The sequence below is a fragment of the Crassostrea angulata genome, chromosome 2 (assembly GCF_025612915.1).
Source record: "Crassostrea angulata isolate pt1a10 chromosome 2, ASM2561291v2, whole genome shotgun sequence".
Lineage (NCBI taxonomy): Eukaryota > Metazoa > Mollusca > Bivalvia > Ostreida > Ostreidae > Magallana > Magallana angulata.
The window spans coordinates 39,314,083-39,331,136 of NC_069112.1; the positions used below are offsets into that span (position 1 = coordinate 39,314,083).

At 31.4% G+C, this 17,054-nt stretch overlaps 1 protein-coding gene across 1 annotated transcript in view; it reads right to left on the reverse strand.

Annotated features, from left to right (window-relative positions):
- LOC128174316 (uncharacterized) overlaps positions 1-17,054 on the reverse strand; it is a 147,842-nt gene that overhangs the window by 33,400 nt on the left and 97,388 nt on the right. The gene's annotated exons all lie outside the window — the stretch shown is intronic.

Sequence of the window (17,054 nt, forward strand, 5' to 3'; positions counted from 1 at the left end):
GAAAATACAAACCGTACTGGCAATGCTGCCCGTGATATCCTGGGGAGCATTTAAGACAGTGACCTGTATATGCGTTACAATTTCCATTTAGACAGTTTGTAGGGCACGCATACTGACAACCATCACCAAAGCTCCCGCGACATCCTATTAAATTCAAATCGTCAACGAAAAATAAACCACTTAATACAAAAAGTAACTTCAAACTGAGAACAAAATACAACATAACATTGTGTGTATACTTACCATATACTTCTAACTCACAAAGTTCGTTGAAGGCATATTTTGACAAATAGCTAGGATTATTATTTCGACTACGTTCATTGAAGTAAATGACAAAACGTCCGTACATAGAACAGTTGACTCTCTGATCAACTGATGGATTGCCTCCAGTTTGGTCCTTATAACAAAGATGTGCTTGATTTTTTGATGTTGTATTAGAAATGAAGACAGAAAAGCCTGCCATTCTGTTGACAAATGGGCCTGGATCTAAATTAGAATATTAGGTACTAATTATTTAAAGCAGTGAAACCACATCTCATAACTTAAGATTCGTTACATATTCCAAATAAAGTATAGAATAACAACATAGGATATCCCTAATACTCCTTTAAATGAAAAAAAGTATAGCACCGTTTTTTAATTAGTACGCCTAAAATATTGTATATATTGAATAAGAAGTATATATATATATATAAATATATATATATATATATATATATATATATATATATATATATATATATATATATATATATATATATATATATATATATATATATATATATATATATATATATTCAGCCAAACAAACAAATAAATATAGCGAATTTCTAAACAATTTTAGGTATAAGTGGCGTATTTGGAGTAAAACTTTTGACATGAGTTTGAGTAAAACTATACATCATGCTTTTTATACTTTAATGTTCCACAAACTGCAGGCCCGTAAAACATGTTCTGTCTTTAATTATTTGTCTCTGAACTTTGCTACATGTCAAATGAATATTTATGTAATCCGCCATTCGTAACGCCAATGCGCACGAGTGCAGGATAACATAGCATTGAAAACGCGATAGAAGAACAGTTTGTGTACTAATTAATTAGAATCACGTTTTTCATGTCTTAAATTAGATAATTCTTGTATCAGAAGATACTCGAAGCATAATTATTCCGATATTCATTAATGCTGAACGATATAAATTGTTAAACATGTATAATAAAGATGAAACATGTTTTATGCATCATCGGCCCAGTAAACTGAATACCCTTCTACCTGAGGGATGCATGAACTGAAAGTGTTTATTTATTCTTTATTCAAAAATCCCTCTAAACGAAAACAGCTTGTGGTTTATAACTTATAAAGTAAGACATGGAACGCATTGAACACGTGGAACCTAAGTAGCAAACCCCTTTCAACTTCATGATAAAATCATGTTTCATTTCCTTGTTAACCTGCATTGACTGAGTAATTATTAATTGTTTCTACATAAATATATTAAATAAAATGTATCATTTTACTACATATTTTTTAGAAAACTATTTTTTTCAGCAAGGGTTCATGGGAAAAAATATTTCAAAAAAAATATTTAACTAATGGCTGTTACTAGACAGTAATACCAAGTGTTTCCCCCTAAATATCACTCTCCTGTATCAGCTCTAGTCAAAAGGAGGTCACTTGCAATATCTGGTATTATTTTTTTTTCATCAAGGATGAGATCCCTGCTAATAATACAAATGAGTGACCCTTTATGTACATTTTTTGGGTTAAATTATTGCATATAAAATTGAATATATCAATTGTCCTAACATTTTTATGCAATGTCATAGAATTTACATTATTACAAAATTATGTCCATTGTTCCCCTTGGTAGTTTTCGGCGCTAAATTTACTTCTATGTGCCAACATCATCCATGTTTCGTTTAAAGCAAAATAAGGGTTAAAGATCCAAAATACGTCGCCAAGCACTATAACAGAATTGATTTTTATCTCCCTGAATTGAAAGAGTGTTCCATATGAAGACTCTCTGTGGGTATATTTTTGACAGTTCATACTCAGTTTCCATAGCAACGACATTGAAAAATTTTGCTTCTGACCAAAATGATATATAGAGTACCATTATATAAATTAATTGTATGGTCCCTAAATGCATGTAGGTTTGATAATGACATTGGTTTGATTTTATCAGCAAGTAATCAATGTACTTGTACACATAAATTGATTTCAGTGAAATGTACAGATAACAAACCATCGGTTTGTGTTTCATAAATTTAGCTTATAAAATAGTGAAAAACATGCACATTGAATAATATCAATATAATTTTAAGCAGGCAATTGAAAGCAGGAATAGGTTAAACATTTTTTTAATAAGATAAGACCTTAGTCTAATAAATACAACCAAAATCGGCTTGGGTATATTCACTGGTTTTAATATACAATTACTTGAAGTTATTGCTTTTCCACAAAATCCAACTTAAAGTTATTTCCCTTTGTTATTTTTCTGTAGTGAAGAACAAAAAAGACGTCACAACAACATGGCAAAAGCAGACGTTGGAAAAACATATATCAAATGGGGTGGGGAAAGCATGTGCTTTAAGTTTTAGTGTATTTAGAGTTAGTCTCTAATGAATTGGTGAATATGAAATGAACCATGCTTTATTGGGATTTAGCTTAATTACTGATCTGTGCTCTATTCACACCTTTTGTAAACACGTGACTGTCTTGTACAAAATTATCAAGTGAAACGGACAGAATCTTCCTCTACATAAGTTTCGTAATCTGACATACGAATCCAGCACTCAACCAAGGAAGCTAAAGAGCTACCAACCTGCAACACTTATATAGGATCAATGCAATACAATTAAACACCCCCACCCCGGACTGATGGTGTGGTCCAATAGGAAAGAATCGCAGTGTGTACTCTTCTAGAGTGTCAACGCATGATGAGCATAGTTATGAGGTACCCACAGCGATTACAGAAATCCATCATTGCCAGGCATTTTATGTGAAAGTCAGATCTGGTGTCAATGATGTGGTTTAATTAAATTAATCCAAAATCTCTGGAACATATATGTTTAAAACCTCATGAACAAGCGAAAAATAGGATCATAAAAAGGCAGTCTATGGAGATAAGATGCAGTCCATAGCAGTCCTTATTCCAATTGGTCAAGGTATGTATATTCACATCCAAATCAAATAATTTTCATCAAATCTTATAGTCTGTTTAACCATGCATCGCTTGTTGATTTTCTCAATGAATACACCTCAGGTGTAAATTTACAGAGTAAATTTTAAAAATCAGGCATCAGATTCCACTGGCAAACAAAATTAATCCCCCAAACACCCTTTCCAATTATTAAAAGTATCACCCAGGTTCTTCATGTTATTTGCAATGTTAAATTTCAGAGGTTATTTTTTTTTTAAATGATAATTTTAGGTTGTCTGTATATGATACTCAAAGTAATAGAAAATACAAATACCCCCCCCCCGCCCTCCCAAAAAACATGTCTTTCACCTTTTTGATTTATATTCTTCTTTCACATAATGTTATATTTCATACCTAGGTTGTTTTTGGATTGCTTTTTTTTTGCTGATTTGAGCCATCTTAATTAAGCAAAGAGTAATGGAAATACAATTTGGAACAGACTACTTAATTTAGATTATATGATATACATGTAAAGTTAACAGGATTAAAGTTAATGTAAAGGTAATTTGTGAATTGTTTAAAATGATTCATTTTGTTATAAATTTGTTGTAAATATATTAAAATACATTTGTAGGATTATGTGTATGCTGCAGAAATAAAAGAATTTGGCTCTTATCTTCACAACAGAGTCTGTCAAAAGGGAGACATAGAACAGAAAATGTGAGTTGATGATTTAAACAAAATTTATCAAAAAGTGATGTCACATGTATATATTCAAATCAACTGATAGTATATTATCTATCATGCAGGGATCAGCAGTTACACTTTTCCACTTGCTGTGTCCAGCTGATTTTTGTATTTGGACAAGTCAATCTACACAAACACTTGTCTGGTTTACAATTTATTTTTCTCTAACAATTATGATATGATGATAGACCTCATAAAATGTCATGGAAAATTTAACATTTTTTTTTCTCTGTAATGGAACAGATCAAACTTTTAGAATAAAAAAAAAGAAACATGAAATTTCAGTGAAGGTTGAAAACCTTTATCCAAATTACATATGTATATAGAACCTTATTTACTGAAATAAATGTTCTAAATCTACTTGTCAGTGTCACTAGAACACACCAGCAGATTGAGTAGAATGTTATTCTCTTGATTGATATTATATACAATAGTAAGATATGTTTTAAACCTTAATAATTTATTTTAAATATTAAGATTTTTTGTTATACTGACTCAGTACTGAGATACACTGTATTTAATAACAACAACAATAAGAATAATTTTTAATGAAATATTTTGTGACAGTAAATAATGTGGAGACCAACACTACTCTTATCAATATCTATCATTTATTTTATATGCCATTCATAATTTTCCATACTTTTCAATGATAAATTACAATTTATTATCGCATTTACACAAGAACGTACGAAAGCCGAGAAGGATCATTCGAGATTCGAGATTCGAAATACGAGATTCGAAATACGAGATTCGAGATTCGAAATTCGAGATTCAATATCTTAATTAACCAATCAAATCATGGATCTGAAACCTGTATCCTAGCAACATCAAACTGTTCTAAATAAAAATCATACGTACATGCTCTTATATACAAATAAATGCTATGTTCACTTCTCCCTATCTAACTAAATAATTATTTGTATTTACTTTTACACAGAATATCTAAGTAGACTAGTAATAATGCAGTGTGCTTCGCGGATCTGAGTGATTTTGTTTGCCCTGGTGCATTTCCACCTGATGCGTTTGAACCCTAAGGTATTTCACCACCAGTAATAGTTTAAAACCCGGGTTTATTAACCCCTTTTGTGTAAAAATGCGGTTATGGTAGAGAACTTCATAAGCGTAGCTAATTTTTTCTGTAGGGGGTCCTAGGCCAATTTTAAAAAATTTTACTATGTAAATTTAATAAGCTCCAATTTTCCCGAGGAGGGGGTCCAGATCCCCTGACCCCCTCCTTTCTAGATCCCCGCATGAAGATTAGTACATTTATCTAAATAATCTAAATATAAATAATCTGTCCTGTTTCACTAATAAATATAAGCATTACTTATCGTTTTTATGTATGCATACAGTGATACACTAGTACTATGATTATAAACAAATCATTGAGATATTATCACATCATACGGAATTATTAATAAATACAATTTTTTTTCCTTTTCCTCAGTAAACAACTTATTATGAGTCTTACTTTTGGAATTCTTTTCAATATAGAAGGATACCTACTCTCTACAATTAAAGGTAGGGATGATAGGGTGCCAATTTGTTCACATTGCCGATTTCTTGTGCAGAGAACAGTAAAACCTTTTATTTGATTGTGCATGAATATTTCAAAATTAATTGTTGTACATATATTTTGTTATAATTCATTCATTGATATATCAACAAGAAAGAATAAAAGCATATGTTTCACAGCCAAGTTAAGTTTCTCTGTAGTTTCCTACCCCCCCCCCCCCCTACCCCCCACCGCACCAAAATTGACAATAATTACATATATTTACATTTTCCAGTGTCATTGCCTGTGATAACACTACGTATCGATTTTGTACTATAAAACCCATAACTACAAATTGGGGCGCCAGCGGGGTTTTCTTAGTTATATTTAAACAGTTAATCGTACAATGGCTTAAAATTATATAAATATAAGTAATAAGGAATCATTCTTTGAATATTATGAGATGATAATTCCAGTCGGGACGTGATCAAATCTATCATAAAGCCCTTCGGGCTTTATTGGATTTGATCACGCCCCGACCGAATTTATCACCTCATAATACTCAAAGAATGATTCCTTATTCCTTATATAAGTCATACAAATGTTTACTTTTTTTGTAAGTAAATCTCTAAAGATGTAAATAAGCACTGCAAACAAAGATGTGTGTATTTAATATACTACTACATTACACTTAGCCAGATAAAATGTATTCAGGATGAAGCTACAAGGGGTGAGTTGTGCAAATTTACCAATTTGTCGCCATACACACAGAACACCAAATAAAGAAACTGTGAGTGGTGTGTGGAATGCATAAAAGATGGCGGCAAATTATCTCAAATAATCAGTGCAAAAACCCAATTTCAAAAATGATCGGTTGAATTACATTAAATGCTATGAAAATTGTTTTAAACTATCGCACGGGTCAAAATGCGTGATAGAAGCTATGTACAGTGTAAATGGAAACTTTCATTTTATATCAATATGTAGTATTACCTATTATAACAGATTTGAGTATAGCACAACTGCCACAAGCAATACATGTCATTTACCGGCACCACCTCCCTCCCCTTAAAAAAAATGAAACAATTGCCGTTTTATTTGCTAAAATGTGTGTGGTTCAAGATTTTTCTAAAGGACATACCCGATTAGAATTGAAAAAGAGTCGTACGTTTAAAACTAATTTTGTCAAAATTTTTAGATTCATTTGGTTATATTTTGGTCCATTTGGGTAAATATATGCACCAGCGCAGCTTTAATTTATATATAATCAGGCCATAAATTCAAAATATTTAAAAAAATTAATAGCTTTAAATCCAGTGGATGAAAGAAAAGGAAAGCAAGTCGAACTCGATGAGTGCTAATACCTGTGTTGAATGAATGGTACAGTAGGATATGCGCAAAAAAGTCCCGTCTACTCTTTCCTACCCTATAATTATTGGAATATTAAATCCGATTATAAGAGTCAAATTAAAAATCAAGTACGGATATGCACCTGTTTATCAAAAGTAAAACTACTCATAATTTATCTACAGTGCATCGTTATGGAGCTACACAGAAAGTTTTATATTAATTTGCCGAGCCAAATAAAAAAAAACCCTGGAAAACGAAGAGAAAACAAAGCGGGGACAGAATAACTGACAAATTAATTAGGACTATATAGCCCCCCCCCCCCCCCCCCCCCCTCTTGAAATGTATATACTGAAAACAGATTATTGGCGTGCAACATCCGCACACAATTCAAAGAAAATTTCATGTTTTTTTATCATTTTCGCTGGCTAATGTAAGACATCACAAATACCCCAAACCCCCTCACGGAAAAGGAAATGCTAGGTTATGAGAGAGAGAGAGAGAGAGAGAGAGAGAGAGAGAGAGAGAGAGAGAGAGAGAGAGAGAGAGAGAGTCGATGTAAATCACAGGTGCGCTAACACCGTAAAAATTAAACTGAGTTTGACACTACAAAACTCTCTCTGTGTCTGTCTGTCTGTCTGTCTGTCTCTCTGTCTCTCTGTCTCTCTCTCTCTCTCTCTCTCATATCGACAATGGCATTGTCATACCCTACAATATACTATTCTTATCTGGATTTTTGTCTTTGAGGTTGTAAATCATTATATCTTCTATGGTTTAAAACTTTGTCATAACCTATATTTTGACATGTCGATTATTTCATTGAGTTTCGTTTCATAGCTAAAACATTTAGATTAAACAGATCTTTCTTCGCGAGCCGATTTTTATACAGTTGGGGCGAATACACTTCGGGTTAAAATTGTTCGGGGGGAATACATACAGGGCAAACAAAACCACTTAGATTCGCAAAGCCAACAGAGTTATTTCTAATTTAATTGTTTATACTGTGTGGGGTTAATTCATCAATGTTAATTTAACCATTTCATAACCACTATATAAGAGCTATTAAGACATTTATTTGTAGGAAAGAGCATGTACGAATGATCTTTATTTAGAACAGTTTGATGTTGCTAGGATACAGGTTTCAGATCCATGATTTGATTGGTTAATTTAGATATTGAATCTCGAATTTCGAATCTCGAATCTCGTATTTCGAATCTCGTATTTCGAATCTCGAATCTCGAATGATCCTTCTCGGCTTTCGTAAGAACGGGTTAATATTTTAGTTAATAATGAGCCCTGTCATGCTATATCTAATTCAGTTGCAGCTATTAATTAGTGCATGCAGCTATAGACTGATATTCCAAGTGAAAATAACATTAATCAATAAAACTTGAGATAACAATTAAAAGCCCTTTCCTCTTTTTCACTTTTGAAATTTTGTACATCTAAACATAAACACATCAGTATTTTGCTTCTTATTTGAAAAAAAAACCAATCAGTCACATTTATAGATATTTTTAGACATTTTTATGTGAAATACATACATGCACATGTTTATGATTTTATTAAATGATCCATACATGTAATATTTTACTTTTTCAACATTGCAGAGTGTTGAGGAAAATGATCAGAACAGTCCAGTGAATACCCAGACCAGCAAGATAGTCAGACATACAATGCTAAGTGAACAAATAATAAACGAACTGAACTCGCTAAAATATTGAGCAATTTAACATTAATTTATTGTCAATGTGTTGTGTATTTTTGTATTATTTTTATGATTTGGAAATATTTTGAATATTAATTTGAAGAATTATTTATTAGTTTTTAAGTTAAGGTTGATTTTTATTTCTGCAGATGCATTGAAAAGAAATATCATTTCCCCCTTGTGCTGATATTTGGAGTTATCTGCCCTTTATCATACCAAAATATCAATTTAAGCCTTCTTAAAGTGATAAAAATCATAAATACTGTTATCTATTCAAACTGTTAACCTATTTCATTAATGGAAAATATCTCAAAACAGAATTCCATGCTATTTTTATTTGTTAAGACTCATTTAATAGAGTTTTCTTGCTTATAGTTATCTGCCCTTTACAAAAATATATAGAAACAATTCTTAAAAAGCCAAACAAAAATATCCTGCTACATTGAATTTCAACTATTTTGAAATATTTAATCAATTTCTTATTTATTTAAACAGAAGATGTATTTCAAATTAGTTTTTTGAACAACTTATTGTTAAAAAAGTTTTATGATAAAAATGTTTATTTGATAAAATTTTTAGGGGGTTGGGAAGGTGTCAAATTATCAAATTTTGGAAGTAAAATCAACAAAAAGGAAAAAAATACCCGCTCTAGTTTTTATAAATAATATTTTATATAAATAAAATGTTTAAAATTTGCAATTGATTTATTTTTTTCTTTTCCTGCAATTTTTGAGAGACTTTCAAAAACACAGGGTGAAAATTTAAATATCAAAATTTAGAAATTTTGGCCATCTTTGAGCCACCAACTTTAAAATGAACAGGGACATTGAGATTTCTTTTCTCTTGCATCATGCACATCTATATTTGTACTATGTATATTATGTGTAAAATATCTTGAAAATTTATAAATAAGCCTGTCCTGTGACTTTGAGTTTACCTTATTTTCCAACCTAAAAACTGTGTATTTGGGCCCTAAATGAATTAAATTGATTACCATGGCAACCAAAGTAAAAGGCATTATTTTGATGGTGGATAATGTCATACCTTATGAGTATCAATCACCTGAGAAAGTTTCATGAAAATCTGAGATCATGTGTCTCATGACCCTGTAGTAAAATTTTGGTTTTTACAGAGAATTGATGTTAAAATCTTTATAACATCTATTGACAACAATGTGAAACATTGTATTTGATGCATTTTTGTGACGTCATATGAACTTCATTACTGACCTGCGTATCCTAACGTTGCAGAATATCTCACAAAATCGCATCGGCTTACGTGATTAATGGCATTAAATCATAAACCATAATTTTTTTAAAGAAAAAAATCCTTTGTAATGTTATATACTTTCAAGTTTTTGATTGGGCTTGAAATAAATATTTCGTTTATTTAAGATATTGTTAAAACATTTTGCCAAATCATCATATAATAATTCACTTGTTTACATGCAGTAGGGAGTAAACACAAACCATCTATTAATGAATAGTCTTTTACTTTGAGCGAAGCTTTAATACGGTCGGTTATTTGAGACTCATTGTTAAGAAGAATGAATTCTTTAGTGAAGCATTAACGGCAACATCTATGTAAAAGAAACGAACATTTTTTTTACCGTTTCAATAAAATTAACTTTTAACGTTACCATAATTCCCTTGTAACTATCAAATACAAATGCAGATCGTGACGTCGAAGTTTATTATGACGTCATAATGTATGCAGTACCGACAAGTGACTTTCTACACATCGCTGAGGGAATCCTTAACATACACACACATGATTAAACCTTGGATCCCAACCTCCGATCCCATCCCTGCAAACACAATTATGTCCCCGCACCCACCTACTCCTCCAAACTCATAGAAAAACTGAAACGTTCTTAATTCGCGCATATGCCGTTAATGCATAAGAGATAAATAAACCTCTTATTATATTGGTTTAAACCTATTCTTGTAGATGCAATGACAAATATTGTTAACAGTGAAAAATAAAATGCACGTTGACCAAAACTTCACTTCAGGACTGCCAGGACAGAAGGTATAATTATTTAAGGCTGATTGGGGCACATATCGTTATTAATGTTGATGAAATAGTCGTTATAAACAAAATACATTCACCATTTTAGAATGTGCAATGTTTTGTAAAAGAAAAGAATAAAGTTTTGACATTTTTGAAATTTAAGAAAATTTGGACACGTACTTAACGCTCTAACCCATTTTGCCACGCTGTTAGGTATCAACATTTTGGGTAAAATATTATATCTGTCCTATTGAGAGAGGGCGTACGTCACAGTATAATTGTGTCTGTTACTACCTTAAAGCTAATATTAATGCATTACAAAGCTAGATAAGTAAATTGAATAATGCAATGGCTGTTTAAAAGGATAAAATTATAAAAACATGTTACAAATAAATGATCTTTGCTCAAACTTACGTGCACAACACAAGTTGTATTAGCGGGTACTAGTTCTACTAAGCTCTATGGTTAGATGAGTTGAACTCGGTGGCATATGTGTTTTCGATACGCAGAATAGAATTCATTAATTCTATTATATCCAAAACATATTTCATGAGATGATTCTCTATGTTGGGATGTCGAGGTACCAGTTAAAAAAAAGTCCTTGTTCACACATTTTTGACCCCGAGGACTACAAGAACATTTTTGAAAACCTTTTACAAAACAACATGACACCCCAGATCCACCTGCAAGAGTTTAGTTCGCTGGTGTTTACAATGTAAAGCAGTTGAAGAAAGGAAAGCATGACAGACAAACGGACGGACGGAACAGGGTAACAACAATGTACCCGAACTTTCTTTGGAAAGTGCAGGTAAATATAAGATTAAAAAAACAGAAACAATTCAATGTTAGATTTGGAAAAGCTTATTACATTAACTCATGTAATACATGTAGCTATATCATTAAAGAGATACCTTTTACTACATCGCAATATTGAGTAGAGAATGTTAATTGTACATGAAAGGGGCATGGTCACGATTTTGGTCAAAATTTATTTTTTCGATTTTTATGATTACAATGCTTCAGTAAGGCATTTTTAATAGGCAACCAAAATTTGAGTGTCATTTGATGAGTTATAAGCAAATTACAGAGCTTACAATACTTCGCTTTGTAAACAAAACGTTTGTTTACATTTTGAATGTTGAAGTGAAAATTCCAGTTTTAGACCAAAAATGAATGTGTTAATCGTTAGGAACTGTTTATTTATACTTAAAATGAATAATTAGATAGACAAACCAGCTTTAAAAAGATTTTTTAATGGTATGTTGAACCTATGTTAATAAAAACAGGGCACGAGCCTTGTTTACATGACAATGAACTGTAAGCCCTGTATCTTGCTTAAAACTCAACGACTTGCACCCAGATTTCGTTTGATCATTAGAAATGCATTCCTAAAGCATTGCAAAAAATAAAAACAGAAAAATAAAATTTGACCAAAATCGTGACCATGCCCCTTTAAAAACACAACACATACGTGATGATATACCAATATAAACATATTTTTGCTCATGATATAATAATATAATCATTACTCATTCCCAATATATTCAAGAATCCAATTAATATGTCTTATGCATATGTCTTCCATAAACCGATCAAATTCAATGACTGTATTGTTGGGTTGTTTTTTTTTTGGCGGGGATATAATTTTTAGCTCTTATGACGACTTTGGAATATTCGATAAATAGTATTAAATCACCAAGTGAACGTCCTGTTTGTGCAGAATTTCTCGACAAACATGAAGTTTTTGAAGCTTACTTTTTCATACAACTCTCAAAGTGTATAAGCCTGATAAAAAATAAAACTGCTTACACCCATAAAGTGTTTAAAAAATATTTTAAAACTTTCATTTATTATAAATTTTGATAGTTTAACAATATGTAAAAAATCAACCTACTTTTTCAAAGTCATATCGTAAGATCAAAGATGCATCAACTGACCAGTCTTATTATCCAAGGCCTAACCGTATTAAAGATAACAAAACTGTGAAATGAACGTTACATTATAAGTATTACAAGTAAAATAAAATGTCAGAATAACCTTGATATGAGGATATGAAGATATGAGAATGCTTATTCATAAAAAAAAAAAGTAACATTGTATTTCTTTCCTATATTCTTCCATTTTGGGATCTGTACCCCTCTTAATGTCGTAGTACCGGCTCGGGAACATGAAATTTATAATTTGCACTTTTTATCCATTGTATTTGTAAATATTGCCATTCTTGTGCATCGGGTCTTAAGAAGGTGATTTTCAACACAGCCATCCTTTTTTACTGTTTTGTAATTATCTCTCTTTTGATAAAAAAAGAATTACCTTTTATTTTATCACTTTAGGGTACTCTTCCCATAACGATACTAAGAACTAATCTCGGTTAAATTAAGCCCGGTGGTTTTAGAAAAGAAAACTATGTAAAAAGTTCACTTTCAAGCTGACAGACAAACGAACGAACGACGGACAACACATGATAAAAAAATATCATCTAAATTTTTGGTTCAGGCGAGCTTAACGATGCCGAGTACAGATCGAGTACGCATACTTTCGCGCAGCGTTTAATTTGTATTGTGACGTGATCTTTTTGCTTATTAGACGCCATGGCGTGATAGTTTCAACTGCAGATATTCAGCGAAATTCGTTGAAAATAGCTTGTTTGATGTGTAAAATTGATATTATATTTTGGAACGAACATAAATGTCTCGAAGTATAAGCTACATTGTATATTTAGGCTGGGATCGAAAACGTGAAAAGGGTTCAACAAGCCTAGCCCTCTGTCACGTTTTCTTAACCCGCCTATGTTATGTTATATATTTATTTGTTATTTAGATATGTTTGAATGTTTTAATAATAATATAAATATCACCATGTCCGCCTTTGTCAAATAAAAAAAGAGCCATTATCTGACAAATCTGGGAAATTGGGCATACAAAAAACAACTTTGCTAAGACACCTGGAACAAACCAAGAGGTAGAAGTTTAGTTTTTTTTTATTTGACCATCTGATGCATTTTAGCAATACCTTTAACAAATCCCCAGGGCAGAAGTTTAAAAAAAACCGTAAAAAATGTGCAAAATTGATACATTTCAAGCAAAATCCCTAAGGTCCTATGTTAAAAATTAACAAACTTTGAGATGACCCTTTAAACAAACAGTGTGGTAAATGTCCTTTTTTATACTGAAATAATAATCATATCAGTAGAAATTCATGTAAAAAATGTCATTAAAAAATCTAGGGCAAAACAAATTAGACCCGGCCTCGTTAATACCAAAAGTTTTGCTATGTTAAACATTAAAAGACTATATTTATTTTTTTTTCTCCTATAAAATACTCTTATGGATGGGATTCTCTAAACAGTTGACCGATTACTCGGTCGGAACGGTAGTACAATGTAATTGGTTACAAAATCAGTAACCCGTTAGTTTCATGATATAAATATAATGTAATCATGTTCATTTTAATGCAGTTCGACAAAAAATATTTCTTTGTCTTTTGAGACTATTGTCTAATCAGGTTGAAGTAAAAATCGTTCAGACCCTAAGGCTGTAAACCAAAATCCACAAAATGTGTGTACAGCCAAAATCCAGTCATACAGTAGCACATTTACACGTATAATACGATCGTTCTATGAACTACAACATACTTTGGTTTTCAGTCCTGTAGAAGATATTGATGTAACTGATTCTGACCACACCTCCCAAGTCCACTCTCCATTCAGCTGTGTAATAGCCTTCAGCGTTGATCGTACACTGACCTCCAGTTCCACGGTCAGTGTACATACCATCCACTGCGTTATCACTGCCAAAATCTCTCCTATTAGACTCAGGCCAGGGGTGTTCTTGCCACGTAGGTTTATTACGTGCTAAATTTTCTTAACAAATTCAAAAAAAAAAAATCAAGTATCTATGCATGAGTAAATAACTAAACGTATTACTATTACTATTAGATATTTAAGTATTGTTTATCTATGAAGGATGTAAATATAAATGATAATTGTTAAAAAAAAACATTTTTAATTAACATTTTGGGTACTTATGTATTGAAACATAAAATGATTTGCACCGTGTACTTCAATGTATGGTTAAACAACATCCCTAAAATCTCGAAAAAAAAATAATGATAGCGTTAATAACTTATAGTTTAAAAAAAAGCAACAAAACACAATCAAATACTAATTTTTGTATTTTTATGCATTTGCGATCCGTATATTCACATGAATATAAATGTAGCAAAAAACACACCAAAAACACGGACACTCTCTTCGGCTGAGAAAGGTCACCTTAATAGTGTTGCTTCTTGTATAAGATTCTCAAAGGATCGATTAGAACAAGTACAAAAACATATGACCTAACGATATTTACATCATTCCCTAACGGCTGAGGACGAGACCAGCCAGATCACCTCTTTATTATACTTTATATGAGAGCTGCTGTCCAGCTTTGATTAAGGTAAATTAAATTAAAAAAAAATATCAAATGAAGCAAAGTTATTTTTAACAGAAACATAATTTTATGAATTTAAAAAACAACACCTAAAAATCACACAAGTAAAGACTAGGAAACTTTTGTAGTTATCAAGTGGTCTCAGTGTTTTTATTTTTTCGAATGTTTCTAAAGCTCTTTGTTTTGAAAAAAAAATCTTCAAGAAAAAAATGCCATAAATATTTTTTCTTTGAACTTACTCAAAATAAAAGAATTATAGTTTTAACACTATACGCATGATGTTTCTTTTTATCAAAGGAGTTTGGTAAAAGAAGCATATTTTATTAATCTATAAATTTCATATAAATATAAATGTACTTTATAGTTTCATAAACAACACATAATGTGGACGTATTAAAAAAATCACTTACCTAAAGTACACACATGATCCACGGAAAATAAACCCGAAAAGGCAATAACTAGCATCACATTACCACACATGTCCTCTATGTCTTGTATGTCCTGTGAATACCAAACATTGATTTCCTAATATAACTATCAACTGTTTTTAGAAGAACAAAACAAGTAAACAGAAAGTAACAGGAAAATATTTCATTTTTGCACTTGACGTAGTAATATATTCCTTAAATTATCAGCCATACCTTCTTAGTTAAAATGTAGGTCATTTACCTTTACAAATCACCAAGCATGTCCTGCTCATTAAATCATTTTAAAAACACATTGTGATCCTTTATCATTTGTACCTTTAACAAACAGGAAGTACAATACGGCACAAACCTGTTTGCGAGCCGTTCACCGGTACGTTTTACGATATACACTATTAATTTTCAATCGTAGTTTTTCGTTATCATCGTATTAGATTGTATGTCCTCATATTTAATATATGCACACTGTAAATGCAGTATTAATGTATAACCTGTTGACGTTTTGTAGTTATGTAGCCTGCAATGATAATGTTTAAAATAAGGTTTCACAAAATACGTGAAATACACGTGATAAGGCTTGGGGATAGAAAAAAAAACCAATTTGTTGGAAATTAATTATATACCATTGCGAAATATGAGAGATCCTAAATATAACTTATTTGTTTTAAATCTGGATTATTTTTGAAAAAAAAAATATTGGGATAAAATATCCGGTTTTTTTTTTATATTTTGTCTGATTGATTGACTCATACATGTATGTCTAATATACATAACTGTGTCTAAATGGTAACAAAGTAACTGGAAATTTGGTTTTGAAAAAGAGCATTAACACCATAACACGACCATTTCTTATTTCTTTCAATTTTACAAATGTTAACAAATACTAGTACATATATCGCAATTCAAAGCTAAAATGAAGCAATAAAAGAATGTGAAATATTTGCCTTACCTAAAAATAAAATGATAATAATATTTTCTTTCTATCTTGCCAGATCAACATTCAGAACACCGACAATAACATATTCCTGTGCGAATGATAATCTGACATAAAATCTTTGAACAATCTTCATTGCCATCTAGACAAGGAAGTTGATATTTGCAGCTAGAGATGTAGTTCTTCCTTGTTCAAACCAAGAAGTGATATGTACAGTTTTTGGTTGTCTAATAACCCACTGTTGTGTGACTCACATCTACATGTTAAACATCCTTAAAATACGCTGCTGCTAAGAGCTATGGTTGCAATAAAAAACGGGGACAAATAGCAAATATAAGCAACTTGAAAGAAATATAGATCTTTTCTTAGTCGTATATATTAAATCTAACGAGTAAATGATTCTCTCTATTTCTTACGGAAAGTTATTTTCAAGTCATAGCTCTATAGAAACTACCTGACTGAAAACTACACGCTCCGTTTATCGATTAGTCGAAACCTAAAGCAACCAAAGAACAACCCGGAAAAAAGAAATAACAAGATTAAATTGTTATTGGGGCGATTATAAAGTCGAACATACGAACATCATTTGGAGTAAGGATAACCCAAATGAGTCCAACTTAACAGACAAAAAGATTTATAACTTGTCAATTTTTATTAAGTTTCATGATGTTCAGGGGTCACTTACTATATTACAGGTGAACAACATGACCCAAAGAACAGGAATATATAATGGTTAAGGGGTGGGGATCTTAACCTTTTCAAGTTATTTGTGCACTTCCTGATTAAGGGGTTCAGGACCAGCCCCGGGG